This window comes from Mixophyes fleayi, chromosome 9, assembly GCF_038048845.1.
Source record: "Mixophyes fleayi isolate aMixFle1 chromosome 9, aMixFle1.hap1, whole genome shotgun sequence".
Lineage (NCBI taxonomy): Eukaryota > Metazoa > Chordata > Amphibia > Anura > Limnodynastidae > Mixophyes > Mixophyes fleayi.
In genome coordinates, this window is record NC_134410.1 from 19609856 (window position 1) to 19634402 (window position 24547).

A 24547-nucleotide genomic window follows, 5' to 3' on the forward strand; every position below is an offset into this window, starting at 1 on the left:
TCTTATTAAATTGCAATCTAGTGGAATGTTTAGTGAGGCTTCTTAAAAGGGGGCTCTACCCCGAAACGGTGCTCTCTGTGAATTTGTTCATTTGGAAATAATATAAGGTAAATTAAAAATATTGGAGTCTGTAGCTGTCTGTATATTTGTTGTGTCACTTTAAGATGTCTACTTGGTGTATATGAGTGAATGTTTATTTATTATTATTATTATTATTATTATTTATATAGCTCTAACATATTCCACGCCACTGTGTAATAATAAACAAACTGAACATGTCGCCAAAACAAGGAGCATACATGGAAATAGAAGATGACAAGGAACATGCTTATCGATAGATACAAAGTAAATAATAATAATAATAATAATATTAATAATAATGTTAAAATTGGAAATATAAATTGTCCACTTGTCATGTAGAGGGGTGTGTTGCCCCGTAGTGTAATGTATGTAACATACCCACTCAACAGTAGAGTGTCCTTTAAAACTGTATTCACTTTTTTTTATGTATTTTATGCTTTTTTTATTTACTATATATAAAACCATTAATGTTCTCTGTGTTACAGTTTTCTAGGCATAATGATGTGAGATGTAATTGGGGTAAACTGATCGAAAATTGTCTTTGTCAAAGGAAAATGAGACCAATCAAGATTAGCAAAATGTTATCAGCAGATATTTCAGGACATTGTCTAGACGCGTTTACTTTAAAGAAGAAGTTTTTAATACAGATCAAATCTTTTAAGCAGCTTTTTTTACACTGCAAAAACACGTCTCACCAACTTTCCCTTTCTAGCTTCCTCTCCCATGTATTTTTTTTTTAAAACATATAAATTAAACATTATTCTAACACCTCCACTCGACAATTGCTTGTCGTGTGAATCCGTCATTGGTTTGGAGTTTTTAAAGCTCGGGTCTTGGTAGTGGTTTTGCCAAAGCACCAGTTATCATCTTGCAGTCTCTTAGTAAAGAATCAATGTCGCATTATTTTCCCTGGGTCACATAGGTGGTGATGTCTGACATCAATGCACTTGGTTCTAGCATTGATCTTCTCACTATTTGCAAGCGTCATACAATTTTGGTTGTCTTCATATAGATCCTCTAGATGACAAAGGAACTGACACTTCATTTTTGCTGGAACAGAAGACTGGGCTATCCCTGAATTTGAGCAAGTAACCACTTATTGACTTGCGATCGCTAGAGTCACCAACCCAATCCACATAGCCTGTGAGTTTAAAATCATCTTTTGCTGATAGCCATCTATAACAATGTCCCCACTGCTTGTATATACCTATCTTTGTTAGGTACAAGATCATCCTCTCGTTCCAACTTTAAATAGGTTGTATACATCAGTGGTGACGTGCCTTTGGTTTCTGTCTTCCTAAACGGAATGAAGTTGGTAGAGTAAAGAGCTTCCATATTCTTCTATCAATCTGTATTCCCAGGTATTAACATCGCCCCAGCTTTTACCTGTTTGTTGGGAACGTTAGTTACTTTTGTCTTCTGTATTTACTATGATCAGATCATGGACATAGAGAAGCACACGTCAGCTTTTGATATTTACTCTTGATATACAATCTTTGCTAAGCTTAACTTCATGTGTATCTAAAACAAAACCTTGTTCATCTAGAGTCGCATGTTCTGACTAATTGCTTTAGTTCATAAAGTGAGCTCTGTGACTTGCAAACTATGGGCCTGAGTCATTAAGGCAAAAAAGGAGTAAATGTTCTCTGGGACAAACCGTGTTACAATGCAAGGGGTGCAAATTACGTTATTATTTTACATATAAGTTAAATACTGGCTGTTTTTATATCTAGCACACAAATATTTAATAGCTTTATTATTACACTGAAATTTAAAGTTGATCTAGGACATGCCCTACCCCAACTATAAATCTGTTCGCACATTTTAAATTTACCTCCCCCTCCAATGCAACATGGTTTGGCCCAGGTGCAAATGTTACTCCTTTTTTATGCTTTGCTCTCCTTAATGACTCAGGCCCTATGAGTTCTTCTCCTTTTCTTCAGGTTGTGACATGTATAACTTCTCTTCAATGTGATCATTGGAGAAGGCTATTATGATGTCACTACTTCTCATTTTAATCTTTCGTACAGCTGCCAAGACCATCAGGGTCAAAAGCAGGACTGGACCAAAAGTGTCATCTTAATCTTCACAAACGTTATGCAAATATCCTTTGTGACTAGCTTTTCCTTGAATGTGTGAACTTTACCATCAAAGTATCACTTGGTCTTAAAATGTCATGCAATTGTATGCTCTTCAGATGGGAACTTGTCTAGTTCTCAGGTCTTGAGTCGGTTGATCAGGCTGTAGTGGCACAGAGTCAATCCCCTCACTTTTGCTAATTGTGATCTTGGTGGGGTCTTTGCACAGAATTCTGTATCTTTTTTGGCACTCGCTTTAGCCTACCAGGATTTTATTAATTGCATTAGATTCCCACTTAGCAAGACTTTCTTTGGAGCATGCACATAAGCCTTGCTTCCAAACATTCTAATATGATGTAGCACCAGCTTCTTTCTGTTCCACCGTTAATATGGCGTTTGCTCTGTAGCCTTACTGCTTGCTTCACCCCATTATGTCATTGGCATATCTGCTTCAGAGACAATACTTTGTCTTCTTTCACATAGAGTATCGTTCATTCTATCCGCTATATCAGTCTGTTCAGAGTTGTATAGTACTCTGCTCTGGAACATATGTCATCATCATCATCATCACCATTTATTTATATAGCGCCACTGATTCCGCAGCGCTGTACAGAGAACTCATTCACATCAGTCCCTGCCCCATTGGAGCTTACAGTCTAAATTCCCTAACACACACACACACACACGGGTCAATTTTGATAGCACCCAATTAACCTACTAGTATGTTTTTTGGATTGTGGGAGGAAACCGGAGCACCTGGAGGAAACCCACGCAAACACGGGGAGAACATACAAACTCCACACAGATAAGGCCATGGTCGGACATTTAACTCATGAACCTAGCGCTGTGAGGCAGAAGTACTAACCACTGAGCCACCGTGCTGCCCAATATATAAAAGTGAATACAATATACAAAGTGAATTAATAGGCGGTATTCTGTATTGGTTCAGTCCACAACATGGCGTGTAGGTGCTACACATTTTTAAATACAAATATACAAAGAAATAGTCTTCTCTATGCAGAGTGAGATTTGGCCACATATGTTACTAAGCTTTTTCGAATTAAAGTACCTTATTTATAACTAGAGTATATTTCCCCTTTAATGACTCTTTCTAATATCAGTAAGTTTATAGTTGTCAACCTTTTAAAATAATTTTGCTGGCTATTCAATGCTAAGCCGATGCACCTAAGTACATTGAACAAAGTGCTGTCTAGATGGACATTGGATCAATGTCATTGGTGCACTACAACACCCATAATGACATGGGTAATGAAGCATGTTTTGTTTTTTGCTTTTTTTAAAAACCTTACATTCTTCAAGAAGAATGTTGGTAATGTTTCCTTGGTGTGTTTATTCAGACTGCTTTATAATTCTGCACAGTGTCATAGCCCATACCATGGCAACCACAGTCACATGGCACATGCTGCAGTAAGCAGAGAGGCATTGCCACACCTCTCTGAGCTTTGCATGTGCTGTAACATGCCCCCCCCCCCCTTCTTTTCCCTCCTCGACATGCTGAGTGCTGTGAGGATGTGTGTGACTGGCAGCAATGCTTTGCGCCCTCCGTGGAGATTTTGAAAAGGAGTTAATAGTTTGTAGGAGGGCATATCAGATGTATGCTTAAAAAGATCTTAACCTTCTATGTGTGGATTGCTTTTAATTAACTTTTAAATTGCCATGAATAGGAATTGTGAGAGCTGGATACAATACAGTATAAGAGCAATTGTACTGGGCAATGCTAAAAATAAAAACATTTTCAGGGACAGCAATTTCCAGGGACATATCTTTAAAGCCTGGGACCATGGACATTGGGAACCGCTGGCACCTTTGATATGTTCTCTTGCCTGTGCGGTTCATTTAGCATGAGATCAATTCTAAATACCCAGCGCAAAAGCATCCGAGGATGAGTTTAGAAAGTAAAATCTATATGTTTACTCTGTGTATTTGGTCTGTGTACATCCTGTACATCCTGGACGTGCCACACTTTTTTTGGCAGCTGAGAGAGAAGATTCAGGGAGGGGTGAGAGGTGTGGGTACACATTGCAGGGAGGGGTGTGGTGTGGGTACACAAGGCTGGGAGGGGTGAGGTGTGGGTACAAAAGACAGGTCATGGGACAGGACTAATAAGTAGAAGACAGTGGTAGCAAAGGAGCAGACTGCGGACCTGTACACACCTGAGGAATCCTGAAGATCAGGACATCTGACGGAGGTAACTAAACGGAACGTAGCAGCTATCTCAGCCTCCAGGTGTACAGCTGACAGTACAGTCACAGCATATCACTCTCCTTATCCTCATTCTACCTGTACAGGTAACAGAACATATCAGATCATATTCTCCTCCTGATCCTCACCCTACCTGTACAGTTGACAGAACAGACAGAACATATCAGAGCATATTCCCCTCCTTATTTTCATCCTACCTGTACAGGTGACAGAACAGACAGAACATATCAGAGCATATTCCCATCCTTATTCTCATCCTACCTGTACAGGTAACAGTACAGACAGAACATATCAGAGCATATTCTCCTCCTTATTCTCAATCTACCTGTACAGGTAACAGAACATACAGAACATATCAGAGCATATTCTCCTCCTTATTCTCATCCTACCTGTACAGGTAACAGAACAGACAGAACATATCAGAGCATATTCCCGTCCTTATTCTCATCCTACCTGTACAGGTAACAGTACAGACAGAACATATCAGAGCATATTCTCCTCCTTATTCTCATCCTACCTGTACAGGTGACAGAACAGACAGAACATATCAGAGCATATTCCCCTCCTTATTCTCATCCTACCTGTACAGGTGACAGAACAGACAGAACATATCAGAGCATATTCCCCTCCTTATTCTCATCCTACCTGTACAGGTAACAGAACAGACAGAACATATCAGAGCATATTCCCCTCCTTGTCCTCATCCTACCTGTACAGGTGACAGAACAGACACAGTATATCAGAGCATTCACCTCCTTATCCTCATCCTACCTGTACAGGTAACAGAACATACAGAACATATCAGAGCATATTCCCCTCCTTGTCCTCATCCTACCTGTACAGGTGACAGAACATACATAGGAGGATACAAGCAGTCACATGATACACACAGATCTGATATGACCTTTATCAAGGCAACAGGTAAGTGACGTATAGTGAGGGAACAGATATATATTACAGATCAAGCAGAATAAGGCAGACATAAGAAGATTAAGTTTTATATAAACTTCAAATATTTTTTTAATTTATTGACTTGTATTTTCCCTCCTACGACTTTCACTAAATGCACTTCTTTTTTCTTTTTAGCTGACGTATGTGCTTTTTAACCATATTTTTATATCACTAATGTCCTTTGTTTCCATGCCTCTGGGACACCAGGCGGATCTGCTGAGCTCTCTACTTTGGATAAAATTACGTCCAGAGAGCAGCTTTATCTCTTATCTCAGGGCAATAAAACTGATTATTTCTGCCTGATGATATAAATACATGACTAAAAGGCACAAAAAGGGATGCTAGAAAGAAGCAATGTGTTTAGCAAAGGTTACAGAAATTGATCCAATCTGCAAAAATATGTTGTTATATTGAAGGCAATTATAGAAATATCCCTATTGCATGAAAGTGCAAAAAAATGCAGATTCAGGGGAAGTGGAGATAATATACATAAATACAGTCCTATTCTTATTTATATAACATAATGGACTTCACTTGGGGGTAGATTTACTAAAACTTTTAAGAAGGAAAAGTGGAGGTGTTGCCCATAGCAACCAATCGTATTCCACCTATCATTTTCTACAATGTACTAGATAAACAATAGCTAGAATCCGATTGGTTGCCATTAGCAACACCTCCACTTTTCCTTTTAGAAGTTTTAGTAACTCTACCCCTTAGAGTTTGGAGTAAATTCAAATACAAGGTGCAAATTTGCACTTTAGCAAAACCATGGTGTGCTGCAGAGGGGGCCTATTTAAAATTAGCGGACACATTTAGAATTGTGAGAAAAGCGCATCATAACACAAATCTAAAGCGCAGTATAAAAATAAAGCTGCCATGTATGTGATTGCTGCATGTAAGGCAGGCAGTATTTTACCTGCAGGCAAACAAAAATTGAAATTACACCCCTTGCACTGAAAGACTAATAGGCTAAGAGAACAGGAAAACTGGGCTAAGACTAAAAGAGAGAGATGAGGACGAGGAGAGAGAGTGAAAAAGAGGAAGAGAGACTGGGACACCGTGATAAAGACTAGGCAGAGGCAACAATGGACAGTATAGCACGGATTACAAGAGAGAAAGGGATAGAGAGATAAATACTAAAGGGTATATTTACCAAACTGCGGGTTTGAAAAGCCAACCAATCAGATTCTAGCTGTCATGCTGTAGAATGTATTAAATAAATGATAACTAGAATCCGATTGGTTGCTATAGGCAACATGTCCACTTTTTCAAACCCGCAGTTTGGTAAATATAACCTTAAGTAGAGGAAGAGCTATGGTTGTAGGACTGAAAGAAGAGAGGAAGGGATATTATACTGCGGAAGACAGAGAGCGGGATATGGCAGTAAAGGTAAGAAAAAATGCACTTGAATTACCCTTTTCTCATTTAATTTTATTTGAGAAATTGAAAGAAGTACCGTATGAAAAGTGATACATGGTAAGGACTGGGAGAAGAGAGAAAGGGATACAGTGGTAAGGACTGGGAGAAGAGAGAAAGGGATACAGTGGTAAGGACTGGGAGAAGAGAGAAAGGGATACAGTGGTAAGGATTGGGAGAAGAGAGAAAGGGATACATGGTAAGGACTGGGAGAAAAGAGAAAGGGATATGGGGTTAAGAAATGGGAGAAGAGAGAAAGGGATACAGTGGTAAGGGCTGGGAGAAGAGAGAAAGGGATACGTGGTAAGGACTGGGAGAAGAGAGAAAGGGATACATGGTAAGGACTGGGAGAAGAGAGAAAGGGATACATGGTAAGGACTAAGAGAAGAGAGAATGGGATATGGTGGTAAGGACTGGTAGAAGAGAGAAAGGGATACAGTGGTAAGGACTGGTAGAAGAGAGAATGGGATACGGTGGTAAGGACTGGGAGAAGAGAGAAAGTTATACAGCAGTAAGGTCTGAGAGAAGACAGAAAGGATACGGTGGTAAGAACTTGGAGAAGAGAGAAAGTGATATGGGGTTAAGGACTGGGAGAAAATAGAAAGGGATACAGTAATAAGGACTGGGAGAAGAGAGAAAGGGATACTGGGTTAAGGACTGGGAGAAGAGAGAAAGGGATACTGGGTTAAGGACTGGGAGAAGAGAGAAAGGGATACGGTGGTAAGGACTGGGAAAATAGGACAATATAGTAGTGTGTGTGTGTATGTTAGGGAATTTAGACTACAAGCTCCAATGGGGCAGGGACTGATGTGAGTGAGTTCCCTGTACAGCGCTGCGGAATCAGTGGCGCTATATAAATAAATAGTGATGATAAATAATGATGAAAGTGATATGGTGATAATGACCGAGAAAAGTAAAAAAAAGAAACAGTGGTAAGGAATAGGAGAAAAGAAGAGATATAATGGGAACAACTGGGAGAAGAATGAAAAGGATACAGTGATAAAGACCAGAAGAGTGAAAGGGTTATTAGGTTAAGGGCTGGGGAAAAATAGAGGATAACATAGTAGTAAGAACAGGAAAAAAAAAGAAAAGGCAAATGGTGGAAAATTTGGGGGGAATAAAGAAGGTAATTAAAGTTTATGTCTCCCAATAAAATACCATTTACAGGATCAATAGTACTTCAAAATAACACTACATACCTTATATACGAGAGATTTAAGAAATGTAAAATTTCACACGGATCAGGTTTCAGTGATTAGAGCTGGTAAAATGATGGTGAATTCAATCTTCCGGGTGGTATGGATGGGGTAGGACTGAAATTTTGTGACGAACTGCAGAACAAAGCAAAACTGTTTTGAAATTTTTGCTTCTCCCTACTGTATGTGTCTACATAATATTTCTCTCCAATTTTTTCAATATTTCTTAATTTTTTTATTTTTTTTTTAGTTTTAGCATTTTTCCTTTGTCAAAGCTTTTATGACGAAAATAATAGTGTGTTTAATTTTTGTTACTGTTCTCATGTTGTCCACATGACGTGCCTTAAATTGCCCACACACAGAACATTGCTATGTGTGCGGCACCGAAATGATTCTATTGGAGTTGTTGGAGTTATCGGCCATGTTGGTCAATATGGTCAGAATGTGTTCATCTCTGCCTGCAGCCATCAGCCTGTACTACCAGGAATCAGTACTGCTGGAAGTGATCAGACTGCCTAGCCCGAACACCGAATGGCTGGACCTTGTCCAATTTACACCATCCATATGAGTGGCCAAATTGGACATTGGTCCTATCATTCAGCTGTCAGGCCAAGCAGTAGGATCAAAGTGCGTGTGGTCAGCTTTAGTCTTGAAGGCTAGATTGTGTGTGTGTGTTAGGAAATTTAGAGTGTAAGCTCCAATGGGACAGGGACTGATGTGAGTTCTCTGTACAGCGCTGCGGAATTAGTGGCGCTATATAAATAAATGGTGATTATGATGATTACACATCTCATTCCTTGGCTCTTTCTTTTCCTACTCCACAGTTGCCACCTCATCATGGACTCAGCAGAGCCTTTGTGCCTCCTTTACCGCCTCTACATCTACGCCATCCATGGTTACGTGTGTGAAGTGCTTTTCACTGCTGTCTGTGACTTTGCCGTCAGCAGAGACCGGAGGTTTCGAGGTGTCTCCAGTGTTTGGGCATTGTTTATCTACGGAGTAGCCATGCTGGGAATTGAACATATGTACCTATCATTGAGACTCCACTGTGGATTCATTCTTTGTTCTCTACTCTACACTCTTTGGGTGTATCTGTGCGAGTTCTGCTCTGGATGGTTACTTAGGAGCTTGAATGCCTGCCCCTGGGACTATAGTCACTTTAAATACAATTACAAGGGACTGATAACCCTGGAGTATGCCCCCTTCTGGTTAATTGGATGTATTCTTCTTGAGAAAGTGCTAATTTGGCACATTTTACGCTTGCGTCTGGATGGAAATTGGGAGCCAGAGATAGGAAGCTTGAAGATAGACTAGAAGTCCTCTTTGGGTCAAAGAGAAGACATGTGACCCGCTTTAACTATCAAGATGTGAATGAATGAAATAGACATTTAGTCAGAGGACAGTGAAGGTGTACAAGAATTTCACCGGGTAAAGAGGTCTCACAGTTTAGTGAAACTAAATTCTGTGTCTCTCCTGTTTTGCCTTCTTCCATGAACATGCCAGCTGGCAAAATGAATGTACCTTACACTATGACACTCAGTGGAAAATGTCACAGATATTGTATGTTTTTACATTTTTATATTTATATAGGATAAGTTTACAATGCACTTTACAGTGGAGGCCATTACAAATATATAGAATGTATAACTATTACAGGTGTTACACTTTTCAACTGGGATTTACTGTAAGAAATGCTGGAATGTACATAAACATATTGTTGGTTCAGTTTACTATTAAGTTGGCCACACATTCTATGTCAGCAGAGATATTTGGTAATTGGCACATCTTGAGCACAATGCCTGTCAATAATGTATTTGAAGGTGTTTGAATCATCATGTTGATTGACGTGATATGAAGATGACCACTAACGCCCTGTGGGGGTCCATTTTCCAACCTCGCCAATAGGCCCATGTGGAACCGAAAGAGATCTGGCTGTTCGGCACGTACTCCAAACCGCTGGACCTCATCCAATTTGGTTGCCTATGTGTGTAGATAGTTGGACACTGACTCTGTTACTCAATGCTCTGGCCAAGCGGCAGGATTAGCCCTTGGATGGCCACCATTACCTTTGGGGTCGTAAGGTTACAGTATTACCACATCTCCTCTAAACTGCTTATTAAAAGTTGATATTGCTTACCACTTAAGAAGTTTCACCCTTCTCATCAATTAGTGGAATGGGTAGGACCTACCTGTAGATTAGATTGCTTAACTGGATGGGTAGCACAGTGGCTTAGTGGTTAGCACTTCTGCCTTACAGCACTGGGGTCATGAGTTCAATTCCTGACCCTGGGCCTTATCTGTGAGGAGTTTGTATGTTCTCCCCGTGTTTGCGTGGGTTTCCTCCCACACTCCAAAAACATAATAGTAGGTTAATTGGCTGCTAACAAATTGACCCTAGTCTGTGTCTGTCTGTGTGTATGTGTGTTAGGGAATTTAGACTGTAAGCCCCAATGGGGCAGGGACTGATGTGAGTGAGCTCTCTGTACAGTGATGCGGAATTAGTGCAATATAAATAGCTGATGGTGGGTTGGGCACAACAGTTACCCTGTGCGACCAATGGTTTTGGATAGGGTGGCTTTGCCTCAATTTTAATGCACCTCTGAAGGAAGACACTTTAGAAAAGTACCTTCATTAGAATTTTTAAGATTCGCTATGTAATATTGATTGGAACACATAGAAATAAATAAACTAATGCAACACCTATTCTAAAACTGCAGCCAATTGTTGTAGGGATCTAGGTAACTCGCAGACGGAATGAAGACTTGAAATATGCTCGGAACAAAGGTCAAGTTAATGTAAATTCCAGATAACCAAAAGTAGAATGTCGGCTCTTGTAACATTCTAACAACAATTATCCAAAAATACCATTGCTTCAATAATTATTTTTTTTTAGCAATCAGTTTCATTCGATTAATTTTAAATGTTTTTCAAATAAATTATTTAAATCTTGCTGCAAGTGTAAATGTTGTTTTACTTTAATAAACACACATTATTATATGGCTTTATTATTATAATTATTTTTTGAATTGTATTCAAATACCTATTATTCCTTGCAGATTTGGGAAGATAATGAGTTCAGATTTTGACATACTGAGTTTGAGGTAGTGCGGAGAGGTAGGAGGCGAACCAAGAAATTATAATGCCAAGGAAGCAGAGACTGTCAAGGTGGACAGAGTGATTGACAGTGTCAGAGGCAGTGAAGAGTATGAGGAGAGAGAAGAGGCTCTTGGACCTAGATAAGGGTAGATCATTGGGCACTTTAGTGAGGACTGAGACTGGTATATATGGGGCATTGCTGGCATAATATGATTACACTGCATGAGGAGCAAAGATAATAAAAATAAAATATGCGATTATGGAGGACTGGCGAGTAGAGTGTTCTGCACCAGGGCCCAGCCACTGTTCCGTCTGGATGCAGAAACAGAGTATTGTGCAATGACTGTATGGATTGCTGTTACTTCACCTGCCTTCAATTCAATCACATTCACAAACAGCATTAGATTTTAAAGAAGCATTCAAATTTATACCATATAAATACACATAAAATGTTAGCGATCACCAGGCCTGTTTTAAAACTCCTTTATTACACATTTATTTTAATACTCCATATGTCTGTGTAAGCCCTTTAATTACATCAACCCTTGCACTTACATTAATCTGGTGGTACTGTGATATATACTTAGATACCAGGCCCTTCAAATTAGGAACACTGTAATAAGATAACTTCGCTTTAAAATATAAAAAAATCGAAAAGGCTAAATAGGCAGCATAAAATCCAAGGAAATTATCTTATTGTCAGGGTAAAAAAATAAATTATTATCACCCCTTGACCCTATAGTGCCTTATATGCCTTTCTTTATGTACTGCCCCCTTTTGGCTGACACGCGGAAATGTCGAGAAACTTTGCAAAACTGAATTGGATCTACTTCTGTCACGTAGAGAGATGTGTTAAGTATGCTGCGGTTATGCGGACAAGACAGCGGGAGGTAGGGAGGGTTGTTGCATGACAAGATCAAGATCCTCTTAATGAGTCAATAATGAGCCCGGTGAGGTAAATATATACTTTGGAACAACAGCCTGTACTCTGTCAATGTGTTGCAACCATCAGATGGAACCAAGCCCTTCTCAAATCTCAACAGCCCCGGGACATAACTTGGCCTACATAAGTCTGCTGACTCACTACACACAGTATGCAGGTGACAATCGCTCCCATTAAAGCAATCCTATAAATATAGATTTTAATATGACATATAAATTGTAGAGTAGATTTCATATATATATATATATATAAAAATTATTAATAAACAATGGCGTTAAAATCAGAATTGTAAGTCAGTATAAAAATATCCAAAACCATTAACACTTACTCCATAAGAGGTGGCAGCCTTCCTTCCTTCCAAATTTCGGCTGGTGCTCTGGTAAAGAATAATCTGTAAAATCAAGCAGAAGGAACAATGGCGCCAAATATTGCAGTATCCTCTGGGAAGTATCCACAAATCACCAGTATTGTGATATATGTGTACCAGATAGGAAGACTTTAAGGCTCATCACATAATGCTGGGTAAATCAATTCCGCACAGCTTCCATTATCTCCAACCATATGCGAATGTAAAGACAGAGAGAAATGACCAAATAATAGTGTAGTAGAGTTATAACACCAGTGACCGTTCTATATAGAGCACCGTGTGGCAACGTACCACAAGAAATACAGAAAGCAGCTTATCTGTATATGGGCTTCATGGAGACAGCCTCAGCCCATCCTGGTAGATCCACTGTAGATATAAGGACAGCTTGTCTGTGTATGTCACTTCTTGGCCACGCACAACGGCCCCAGCCGTTTCCGCATCTTTTAAGTGGAAATTACCTTGATGCATAGACCCCTTAATCTATCTATCTATATATATATATAAATAAAAGAACAAGTTTGTAGGTTTGTTTGTTTGTAGGTGAATATCTTCAACACACCTGCACCAATTTGGATGAAATTATTATTTTAAGGGGTTTAGAGACCCGGTCGAACCTCCGTTGGGTCCCCGTGTTTGCGTGGATTTCCTCCGGGTGCTCCGGTTTCCTCCCACACTCCAACAACATATTGGTAGGTTAATTGGCTGTTAACAAATTGACGTGTGTGTGTGTGTGTGTGTGTGTGTGTGAATTTAGACTGTAAGCTCCAATGGGGCAGGGACTGATGTGAGCGAGTTCTCTGTACAGCGCTGCGGAATTAGTGGCGCTATATAAATAAATGGTACTAATAATAGTAATATTATGAGAAAAGCAAAAAGTCTAAACATGACAACAAAGTCTAACTTAACACCAGTTTAGAGCCACTCCTTATCTCCAACAGCTACGAGCTGGTGCAAACATTACGTCCACTTCACCCCTTAATCTCATTTCAACATTCTCTCTCCGTCAGTCAAATTCTCTTCTCTGTGCTGCTGTGCAAAACTCGACGGACCTCCTCTGTACTTTACAAATAACGCCCTCATTTCACCCGACTCCCGTAAATGGTCAATGTAAACCGCTCCTTGGCCAGCGATATTTTGCACAAAAACATATGCACTTTCGAAACAGGCACAAAAGAGGATTTTGCGCTGTGCCTCGACCCCACTGTTTTTCCTAAATGAGGCCCATAATCTGGACTGGCCGCTCAGAAGTGAGATTGCAGTGATATACATACATTATAATGCACCTATGAGTAGACTAAGTATTGTTTTCTGTGAAATATATCACAGTCTTCGTCATATTCTGATGTTGGAACATATTATTATTAGTTATTTATATAGTGCCTACGTATTACGCAGCGCATTGCAGAGAATATGTAAATCATTCACATCAGGGCCTAGTGGAGCTTACAATTTATATTCCCTACCACACCCACTAGGGTTAATTTTGTCAGAGGCCAGTTAGCCTAGCAGTAGTTCTGTGGACTGTGGGAGGAAACTGGAGCAACCAGAGGAAACCCAAAGAAACTCCGCACAGATAGGGCCCTATTATTGGAATTAACATAACAAAGAAAATTATATTTTCCATGGTCGCTATTCCCTCTGTCATCCCCTCTTTATCACCACTCATCTCGCTGAGACATGGAGACGGCCTACTCTATAAGTAGGAAGTCAAAATCAGTGCCGTCCACAGGAAAGAACGGGCGGGATGTGATCTCAGGGTGTTATTATTGCAAGAACTTACGTGACAAGAAACTTTTGATAAAGGGGCTATGCTCTAACCACCAGGATGCCGTGATTATCATTCACTCAGCCATGACGCTTCCTGAAGCCGCGTTGCCATCTCTATGGAAGACAAAGAGAAAATGTAAAGATATATATTAATAGAACATGAATTAGCTTCTCACACCAATTTTTCAGATGCAATAGAAGAATTTGTCTCCACCAAGAACCGGAGAGTCAGTATGCCGACTTCTGCATCATGGTCCATGATCATGCTGCAGCTGCACTGTGTTTGTCTTAGTCTATAATATTACATTTGTTTTTTGTGTAAAATGTCATGCTTTGTTGCATTTGTTTACTTTACCCCCTCAACCCCAAAATATAATAAAATGATTGTTTTCATATTAATTTTATCAATTAGAAATATCGAATTTTTCAAATTACTCTCCCAAGAGGAGGTGGGATTGGATATGGTCATGGGACCAGAATTCATGCTTGCCCACTCCCGGGATATCCGGTAGACTCTCAAATTCTAGTTAGGTCTTCTGGACTCCTGGGACAGTGTCAGGTGCCACCTCCGCGCTGACAGTAGGTGCGAGAGGCGGCCGTCTGTAGGTTCTTATCTCATCGTCCCATTGCCTAGCAAAGGGACGCCTTCCTAGCTTCCGAGGACGACGTGCACATGCGCCGTTACTTCCGCGTACCGTTGCTAGGCAAACAGGGACGCCAGGAGGCCGACATCCCCCTCTCCCATCAGGTCTTAACCAGGGGTATTTATAGGCGGCTCTAGCACCACTAGGGTGCCAGAGTATTGGTTTGCCCCTGCTCCAGATCTTGTTTGTTTCCTGATCCTGTTCCAGTTCTGAGCCGGCTACCTCTCTGACCCTCCTTTGGATTACGCTTTGTACCTTGTTACTAGTTTGGTTTCCCAATTCCTGGCCTGCCTCTGACTATTCTTTGGATTATCCTCTCATACCTTGCCGCCCGTTTGGTTCTGACCCGGATTGATGGATTACGCTTTGTTCACTCTATTGCTACGCTGGTGGCTGTCCTGGAGAAACGCGACCTGCGCACTCTCTTGCAGTGAAGCCCAAACTCCCCTGTGTGGGTCCCTGGTGAACACCGGGGGTGTGTTAGACTCCGCTTCCTCCTTGCTCAGCTGTGCCAATACCAGCTGGTAATTCATCTCTGAACGCAACAGACAGCAAGTAATTCTCCTACATCCTGCTCACTTCAAAGTAAAGAGTGTGGTATGGGGGTTTTGATGACACGATTCACCGCGAAATGCGGCATTTTGGACTCTCCCCATGATGAAACAACGCCATTACGACGCAGCGAGCAGGGCCAAATGACACAATTTCACCCTGCCCACCTGCCTACTGCCAATTCACCTCAACCTTCAAAAATGAAAAGTTTGTAAGTATTTCCTAGTTCTTATGTGCGACCCCGGTCACGATAATATGATTTCCTATTTGCTGGTCACTTTACTGCGTACTTGCCAACTTTACTCCTCTCTTTTACTTTACTTCTACTTACTTTTTTGCTTGTGAAACTTTGTTAGTACATTGCTCGAGTGTACCCAGAAATATGCTTCTTTGACAGTGCAATAACAAAGTGCAAAATGGGTCCCATGGACAAGGCCTGAAGGTCAGTACTTCTGAATTGGTGCCCATAAGTCCATTTGCGGAACGAAATACGGCCTTGCACATAGGAATGTCCCTAAAAATGCCTCTTCACCTGTTTCCCTTGTTTCAATAATCTCTCACTGCAAAATTAAATTTAGCTTCCACTGCCCTGCTCCGTGAGACCCAGGACACCAGTGTCCACCGCGCCCACCAGTGCACCTACTGAGCACTTTGCAAGGTACATCCTCACTCAGCCCAACTCAGCCTGTGCAAGCACCATTCTTCATAAACCTAGGCTGGCTGGCAGAAATGGAGGCACACCTGAGTAATTATGAAGTACAACACAACTAAAGCTTATTCCACTCTGTATCAGCATTATTGTCAATGTCAATGTCAGTCAGTGTCAATTTTAGCAGTCTGTCTGTGCCACGGTTTGTGTGACATCTGATTAATATTAGCTCGGTATGTGTGATGTCGGGGTCAGTCTGTGTTAGTGTCATTGTCGGTCTTGCAATGTCAGACTGCCTATGTCAAATGTGAGCGAATACCAATGTCTGTGACATTTAATTTAGACAGTGAGCTTCAATGGGGCAGGGACTGATGTGAATGACAAATATTTTCTGTACAGCGCTGCGGAATTGGTGGCACTCTACAGATAAATGGTGATGATTGGCACAGCTCACCTACCTGTCCGTTCTGTGACATCAACACAGCTCACCTACCTGTCCGTTCTGTGACATCACCACAGCTCACCTACCTGTCCGTTCTGTGACATCACCACAGCTCACCTACCTGTCCATTCTGTGACAGCACCACAGCTCACCTACCTGTCCGTTCTGTGACATCACCACAGCTCACCTACCTGTCCGCTCCGTGACATCACCACAGCTCACCTACCTGTCCGCTCCGTGACATCACCACAGCTCACCTACCTGTCCGCTCCGTGACATCACCACAGCTCACCTACCTGTCCGTTCTGTGACATCACCACAGCTCACCTACCTGTCCGTTCTGTGACATCACCACAGCTCACCTACCTGTCCGTTCTGTGACATCACCACAGCTCACCTACCTGTCCGTTCTGTGACATCACCACAGCTCACCTACCTGTCCGTTCTGTGACATCACCACAGCTCACCTACCTGTCCGTTCTGTGACATCACCACAGCTCACCTACCTGTCCGTTCTGTGACATCACCACAGCTCACCTTACTCTTTATTTTGGGACAACAGCACATTACCCAATATCTGTACACAAACGGCAAAGTGAACTGTGGGCATCGTTTAGTTATAGAAACAACCATATGACTTTTCCTGTATTCCCATTTGTTATTTTAAAGATGTATCATTAGATCAATTTGATTTAGTGTTCGGGCTGAATCCAGCCATTGTTCAATGAATTTAAGGTAATTTTCTGTGCAGAAGCATGTGATTATTCTTAGGTCTGATGTGCTACATTATGAGGCAGTCCCATATAAGTATGTGTTCTTTGAAGGATATTTTAAAAAACAACAACAAAAAGCAGGTTATTGACATGTTTGATATAGTTCAGATTCAGTCAGAATTCAGACAAATCCATTTCTAAGAATTTTTAATTCGGCCGAGTTCTTAAAAAAAAAAAAAAAAAAAAGTGTATTTAGTACATCCCTAGTTATTTTAAACTGAACATTTAGTCATAGACTGAATAAATGCTTGAAATTTAGAAGACAGAGGAATTTGGATCGAAAAGGGGAACGTTTCAGGAGTTAAGGTTATCGGCCAGTAACTGTCTAGGATATGCAGGACACTGCTGAGTAACCACTATCACTTCAGTGTGTGTGTGCGGGTCATAGCCTATCACGTCCCATCTGGTTCTAAACTAGGAGCACACTGTGGATTAGATTTACCAAGCCTCCTAATAAGGAACAGTGGAGGTGTTGCCCATAGCAACCAATCAGATTACAGCTGTCATGTTCTAGAATGCACTAGATAAATGATAGAATCTGATTGGTTGCTAGGGGAAACTGCTCTACTTTTCCGTTTTAGAAGGTTTGATAAACCTACCCTTGTGTCATCTCTCTCGTGAATACCTCTAGCGATCACATAAGTTGCACTACTGTACTTGGAAATGAAAGAGTTCTGCTACAATGATTTGTGGCACATTCTTTCTGTACAATGGTCGTTCTGCCCTGATAAACATGTCAAATACATCTACACAACTCAGAACAAAGTCTCTATTCTTTCTGGAACGCAAAAGCCCTGTAAAACGGACACTCCTCTGATGAGACATATTCCACAAGTACAACGGCCACAAGAGCCACTTCTCGGATCTCTGAAGTTCAGTTGCATTTCATCTTATGCAGCACAAAAATAAAGAGAGTATCTTTCCGTTAGTCCTTCTAGGGCAGCTACTTTGTGAGAACGCAGCCTATGAATTCACGAGGAGTAACTAGTGATATCACAGTGACATGAATAGATAGACTGAATATTGGTTCACCCAACAAAATGGCTGCCTTCACTGTGCATAGGTGACAAACTTTAAATAATTAGATTTTCAGAAATAGTTAAAAGTGTTCATCCATGAAAATATTAGACATTTATTATATTTCAAGAAGTTGGCGCTGTCTCCATAGGCAAACCGCAAAAAGGGGGGGGGGGGTTTCCTAGTGCCAGGAATCCCCCCTTCAAGCCTGGGGCACTGTATAATTAAAGTGGCCCTACCCTGCTCCCATTGACACTGCTCTGCTTAAAAAGGGAGAGCTGCTTAACAGTAGTGCACGCAGCATTGCCCATGTATACTATGGGATAGGAAGAGCTGGAGAGCAGCCAAGCACTGTCTAAGATTATAGCCACGCCCCCATGCATGCTGGTCACGCTCACTGGCAGCGTGGTGTGGAAACCCCCCTCTACAAATCCTGCGTTTGCCCCTGGTCTCACTATACACATTTAATAACCTCCTAATATTCCAATACTCCAACACGAAGAGGTGTGGCCATGCACTTTAGAGTGCACCTGGCATCCCGGATGCGCCAGGCTGCCCCAACACCTTTCTTCCACCAAAAAAACACCCTTGCGCCTCCACAAGCACCAGGGGCATGTGCATGCAGTAGTTGCCCACCTGACATACTGTATATCCCAAAATATCTAGCAGTTGGGACAAATGTCCTGGCTATCAGTATAGTAGGACATTCCTCCAGAAATCAGGAGCCTTGGAAGGTAGACTTTGTGGACTCTTTAAATATTGTAAAACAGTGAATCTTTCCCGGACAATTTGCTTTAAACTCTGGTAATTTTAAGTGTTTGATATATTCCCAGTCTTCTACATAAGTAGGGAAACATGGTGGTAACCACCTTAAACTAAAAGACTAAATTACTATACTAACAGAATTCAATAACTTTTTATACACTACATTACATGTAGAAATGTTAACAACAGAGTATAATGAATAATTATATTATCAATCACTATATTAAAGCATTTCTTTATACACCTGCGAATACGTCATGTCCAACGCAAGCGGCGTATCAGTTATTTTTGATATATGTTGATTGTGACGAGAATATTCTTGACTGTTAAATAATGGGGCTGCACCCTCTGGGTGACCTGAATGGGTTCCGCCATGTCGACATCCTCGAGGGCGGCCTCTTGGAATCTTTGTTTTAAACAAAGCGAGGATAAGTGAATAATGAAACAACACAGAAGTCCGTGATTGAAGTTCCCGCAAGATGCGCTGCAAATAACTGTCACAGTTTCCACACCACCCAGCAGGTCACATGTTTCAGGTCACCCAGCAGATGCACAGGGAGAGCTCACAAACTGTCACTGTTTCCAGAGCAACCAGCAGGTGCACAGGTGTATTGCGAACTGTCACGTTTTCTAGAGGACAATGGTAATGCATAGTTATAAACTGCAGGCAGACATTTTGCAAAATAACTCAGAAACGATGCAAGTGATTACAACGCCAATATTTTTCCACAAATCTACAGACCAAGACCTTAAATTTGGTATATGATGTGACCTACTCGAACATCATCATCATAGAAATAGGTCACTCATAATAGTCGTACTTATGCTATTAATATATAGATCTTGCCTTTTATAGTTCATAATCATCATCAAAATTTATTTATATAGCGCCAGCACATTCCGTAACGCTTTACATTTGGGAAAAAACAGTATAAAAACAATACTAGGTAATACATACATACGTAGAGGTAAGAAGGCCCTGTTCGCAAGCTTACAATCTATGGGACAATGGTTTGATACACAAGGGTAAGTGCTACATCATATTGAATAATTTGTCCAGCTAGAATGCAAAGGTTACAAAGTATTTAGTGGGCTGTATGCTCAGTCACACAACTATGTTGGTCAGAGGGTTGTTGTCTTGTGTTAGCTGTGTAGATGGTGGTAATAGGGTAACCTAGGGCAATTAAGAGGGTGGTAGCGGAATACTATAAGCTTATCTGAAGAGGTGGGTTTTCAGAGAACGCTTGAGGATTTGAAGACTAGAGAAAAGTCTTGTGGTGCGAGGGAGGGAATTCCATAAAGTGGGTAAGGCCGAAAAAAGTCCTGTAACCAGGAATGGGAGGAAGTGATGAGAGTAGAAAGAGGATGCAGATCTTGTGCAGAACGGAGGTGTCAAGTTGGGAGATATTTTGAGACAAGTGAGGAGATGTATGTCGGTGCAATTTTGTTGATGGCCTTGTATGTTAGAAGAAGAATTTTATATTGGATTCGTTGAAAAACAGGCAACCAATGTAGAGACTGAGAGCGGCTCAGCAGATGTAAAATAATTTGCAAGGAAAATCATAGTTATATAATTAAACATCCATATGGGGTTTTGTAGTATTTATGTTTGCTAGTAGTGAGATCTCAAAACGGAGACCCCTTTTGGGAGCATGTTTTAATATTTCTTAGTATATTGTTAATTCTAAAACAGTGACTACATGGGCCTCTATACAACAGCAGCAGTCGTTAGCATATGGACTGTACAACTGGATAAACATCGCCCCCTAGTGACTGCATTTACAGGTAGAAATTCTGTATTAAATGTAGAATTCCAGTCATGTCACAAGCGCAAAACAAACTCTAATTATAGTCAGGGAACTAATCCAGGCAGGAAAAATACATTATATGCTCCGTATAAGATGCAGCCAATGAGATAGGGTAACAGTAGGGGGCATGGCGTATGCTTGTATAGAGACACAGAGAAAGCAACAATTACTTACAGGCACAGGGATAGACGCTTGTCCAAATTACTTATTGAGTGTCAAGTTAAGTTGCCAGCAATGGTTTCAAACCTCCCAAAACACAGAAAAAGTCTAAAGTCTAATGTACATTGCACAATCTAGAGAAGAAAAATATATGTTATTTTATTGGTATCAAATAATTCATAGGGGGGTATTCAATTGTTTGTTTTAACGCGCTAAAACCAAAAAAAACGAGCGCTCTAAAAATATTACCGTTAACACGGTTATTACTCGCTAAATTTCATCTCGCAGCTCCCTGAGCAGCGAGCTGAAATTAAGCCCGCTGGCAGCGAGTAAGTACCGTATTAACTGTTTACGCGCGCAAAATTACCGTATAATATGACGTTTTTATAGAGCGCTCGTTTTTTTTGGTTTTAGCGCGTTAAAACAAACAATTGAATACCCCCCATAGACTTCTTTTGTGAAGGTGCAGGAAATGATGAAGTCACACAGTAACGTAGTCAATTCAAAACCTATAAAACGTTTGCTTGCACAGCTTCAAGTAATCAGCATAACTGCAGTGCTGCCCACACTCAATTTATAATAATATGCAGACATGCTCAAGAGGTTCAGTTATTGTTCAGACCAAACACCAGAATGGGGAAGAAATGTGATCTAAGTGCATACTTAAAAAACAAAAAGTGAAAATAATGTAATATGTGAAATAAAATTCAGTCCCAGCTGCAAACTCTCTGTTATCTTACAGCTATTATTGTTTTATAAACACCTTCGTTTGTGTAATTTATTTATATTCTGGAGTAATGACTAACTTGGATCATAATCTCTATTCCAAATTAGTCATAATATATCAAGACACCATCTGTAAAACTAGTTATAACATTCCAAATGACCAACATATAATCGTTGGATAGTGTCAATTATCTAGTATTTAGCCCTTTCAATTCAGTGCGATCTTAATATCCATGAGCCACTTAGTATGGATGATCTTATTATACCCAATAATAATTAAACAGTATACTGAAAGCAGTTAATTATTGTTATCTGCTTATTGTAATGCCATTTGTAACCAATGCATAGCTATTGAGTGCAGTGGAGCTAAAATATTCACTCAGTTCATATACTGTCTCATGCTAGGTTCTAATAATCATATATAGTCCCAAACAGGATTCATCGGTGATCTCTTTGGTTGTAAGTAGATACTAATTAAGCTATGCTATAGCGGCGGTATGTCCATCTACCTATTCTATGGCTATCTAGGACCACTTATGATTAGAGCAATATAACCAGATTATTCGACCAGATATATCATATGAACGGCAGGAAGGGAGATACAGAGTGAACGCCGATGCGCGTTTCGCTTGTATGTTTTTTGCCCTGACAAAGCATATAGGTATATTAAGATCGTCCATACTAAGTGCTTCATGGATATTAAGATCGCACTGAATTGAAAGGGCTAAATACTAGATAATTGACACTATCCAACGATTATATGTTGGTCATTTGGAATGTTATAACTACTTTTACAGAGTTTATTAGTTTACTATGTTTGTCCCCAATTGTAAAGTGCTGTGATGATGGTGTCTTGATATATTATGACTAATTTGAAATAGAGATTATGATCCAAGTTAGTCATTACTCCAGATTATCAATAGGAGCAGAATATAAATAAATGACACAAACGAAGGTGTTTATAAAACAATAATAGCCGTAAGATAACAGAGCGTTTGCAGCTGGGACTGCATTTTATTTCACATATCACATCATTTTCACTTTTTGTTTTTTATTTTCGCTAGTTGTATGAAAACAATATTTTTAATACATATCAAATAAAAAATTATTTTAATATAATTTCTAACATCTCAGAGTGCCTCAACATATACTTCTCTTACTCCCTTTCTTGGATTACATTTAGTATTTGGGTGCCCCCTCCAGTGATACTAGTTGTATACATAAATAAATCTTGGACAAAACTGCATGGTCAGTAATATAGGGGATGTGTTATAGATAAAATCTATTTATCAACTTGGTGCGGTTATTTCTTTAAAAAATATTACTTAGTGCATACTTCTCAACTCTCCCAGAATGTCTGGGAGACTCCCGGGAGAGCGGGCAAGTATCCCGCATACGGAACGCACTCATCAAAATGACGCGGTTCACAGTGAATCGCGTCATTTTGGCCCCGTCCCCGGGTCAAAAGCGTCATTTTGTCGCAGGGACGGGACCAAAATTACGCGATTCAACCCCCCTCCCCCTCCCCCTCCCCCTCCAACCAGGCTCCCTGACCAGAATCTCCCGGATTGCCTTCTCAAAGGTTGGCAAGTATGTCTAAGTGATGTTAACCGTGGAAGGGTTGTTGGGGCCAGTTGGGCTGGCTTGAGCATCTCACAAACTGCTGATCAGAAATATAATTGAAAAAAATATATATAAAAATATTATTTTCCCTTTACGGTTTTATGTATATTATTTTTGCATACAACTAAATAAGTATTTCTGTCCTGACCTAAAGGCTTATTACGTTTTTTTGACCCAACTACTTATAAAACGGGACTGCTCGGTAATTATTTTGGAGGGGTGCCTTGAAAAAAAAATTATGGAGCCGCAAACTGCAAAAGATTGGGAACCAATGGCACAGAAGGTTATGCTGCCATCTAGTGGTATTTTAAAGTATAACGTGTAATGAAAAAAAGTGTTTGTATGGCACTGTAACAATGTAATAACAATAATACTATGATTATGCTTAGTAACATAATAAATAATTATTTGTATATTGATACATTATATGATGTGTTTGAGTAACATTTTATCTGCAGAAAAACAGACCACAAAAAAAAGAAGCCACCATCACAATGCTAGCCCCTGTTTTCAAAGACACATTGCTGTAGAAGGGAGTTTTCTTAAAAGACAAATGGGGATCCAGACGTATAACGCTGAATGGAATATTGATTGCACAAAAATACCATCAGAAGTAACGTCCTAGGTTGCCTGTGTATTGTCTCATAGAGAACAATTCACTAGGACATAAGGGGGTAAATGTATCAATATGCAGGTTCTTCAACACTCACATGTTCAGCCTCTTCCGCGATTAAATTTCAAGCGGCGCTGCATTGTAATGGGTTAACTTCCTTTTACAATGCAGCGCCGCTTGAAATTTAATCGCGGAAGAGGCTGAACACGCGGGTGTTGAAGAACCCGCATATTGATACATTTACCCCAAGATCTTTGTTGTGTTCAGCAAATGAATGACCACTGCGCTACCCTAGTGTAGAACAATTTCAGTATACAGCCATAAACTAGAGGTTACACAATGTAGCAGTAAAACACATGAGATAATCAGGTTTTTACAAAATATTGCTATATATTGATTTTGGGAAGTTGTAGAAATTGGAAAGCTAGGGACTTAATTATTAAGATTTAGAATCAAGCTAGGGTTTTAGATTAAAAAACACAAACCACAAACCGTCTGGATTTCTCCTTTTAAAAACTGAAGAGGAAGAGAAACTGAGGGTGGGTTAGGACTAAATGAGAAGTAGAATTCTGTTAAGATTGATGGGCTAGCAGAGAGGGTATGAAGGTGGGTGCAGAATTAAAGTTAAAATATATAAAGCTATTGCGATGGACCTGCC

At 40.3% G+C, this 24547-nt stretch overlaps 1 long non-coding RNA gene across 1 annotated transcript; it reads left to right on the top strand.

The window, feature by feature from the left end:
• The first annotated feature begins 3871 nt into the window (after nt 1–3871).
• LOC142102137 (uncharacterized) lies at nt 3872–10895 on the top strand. Its single transcript, XR_012679216.1, has 2 exons — nt 3872–4368; nt 8770–10895. It is a non-coding gene; the product is annotated as an uncharacterized LOC142102137 (long non-coding RNA).
• Nucleotides 10896–24547: the final 13652 nt, after the last annotated feature.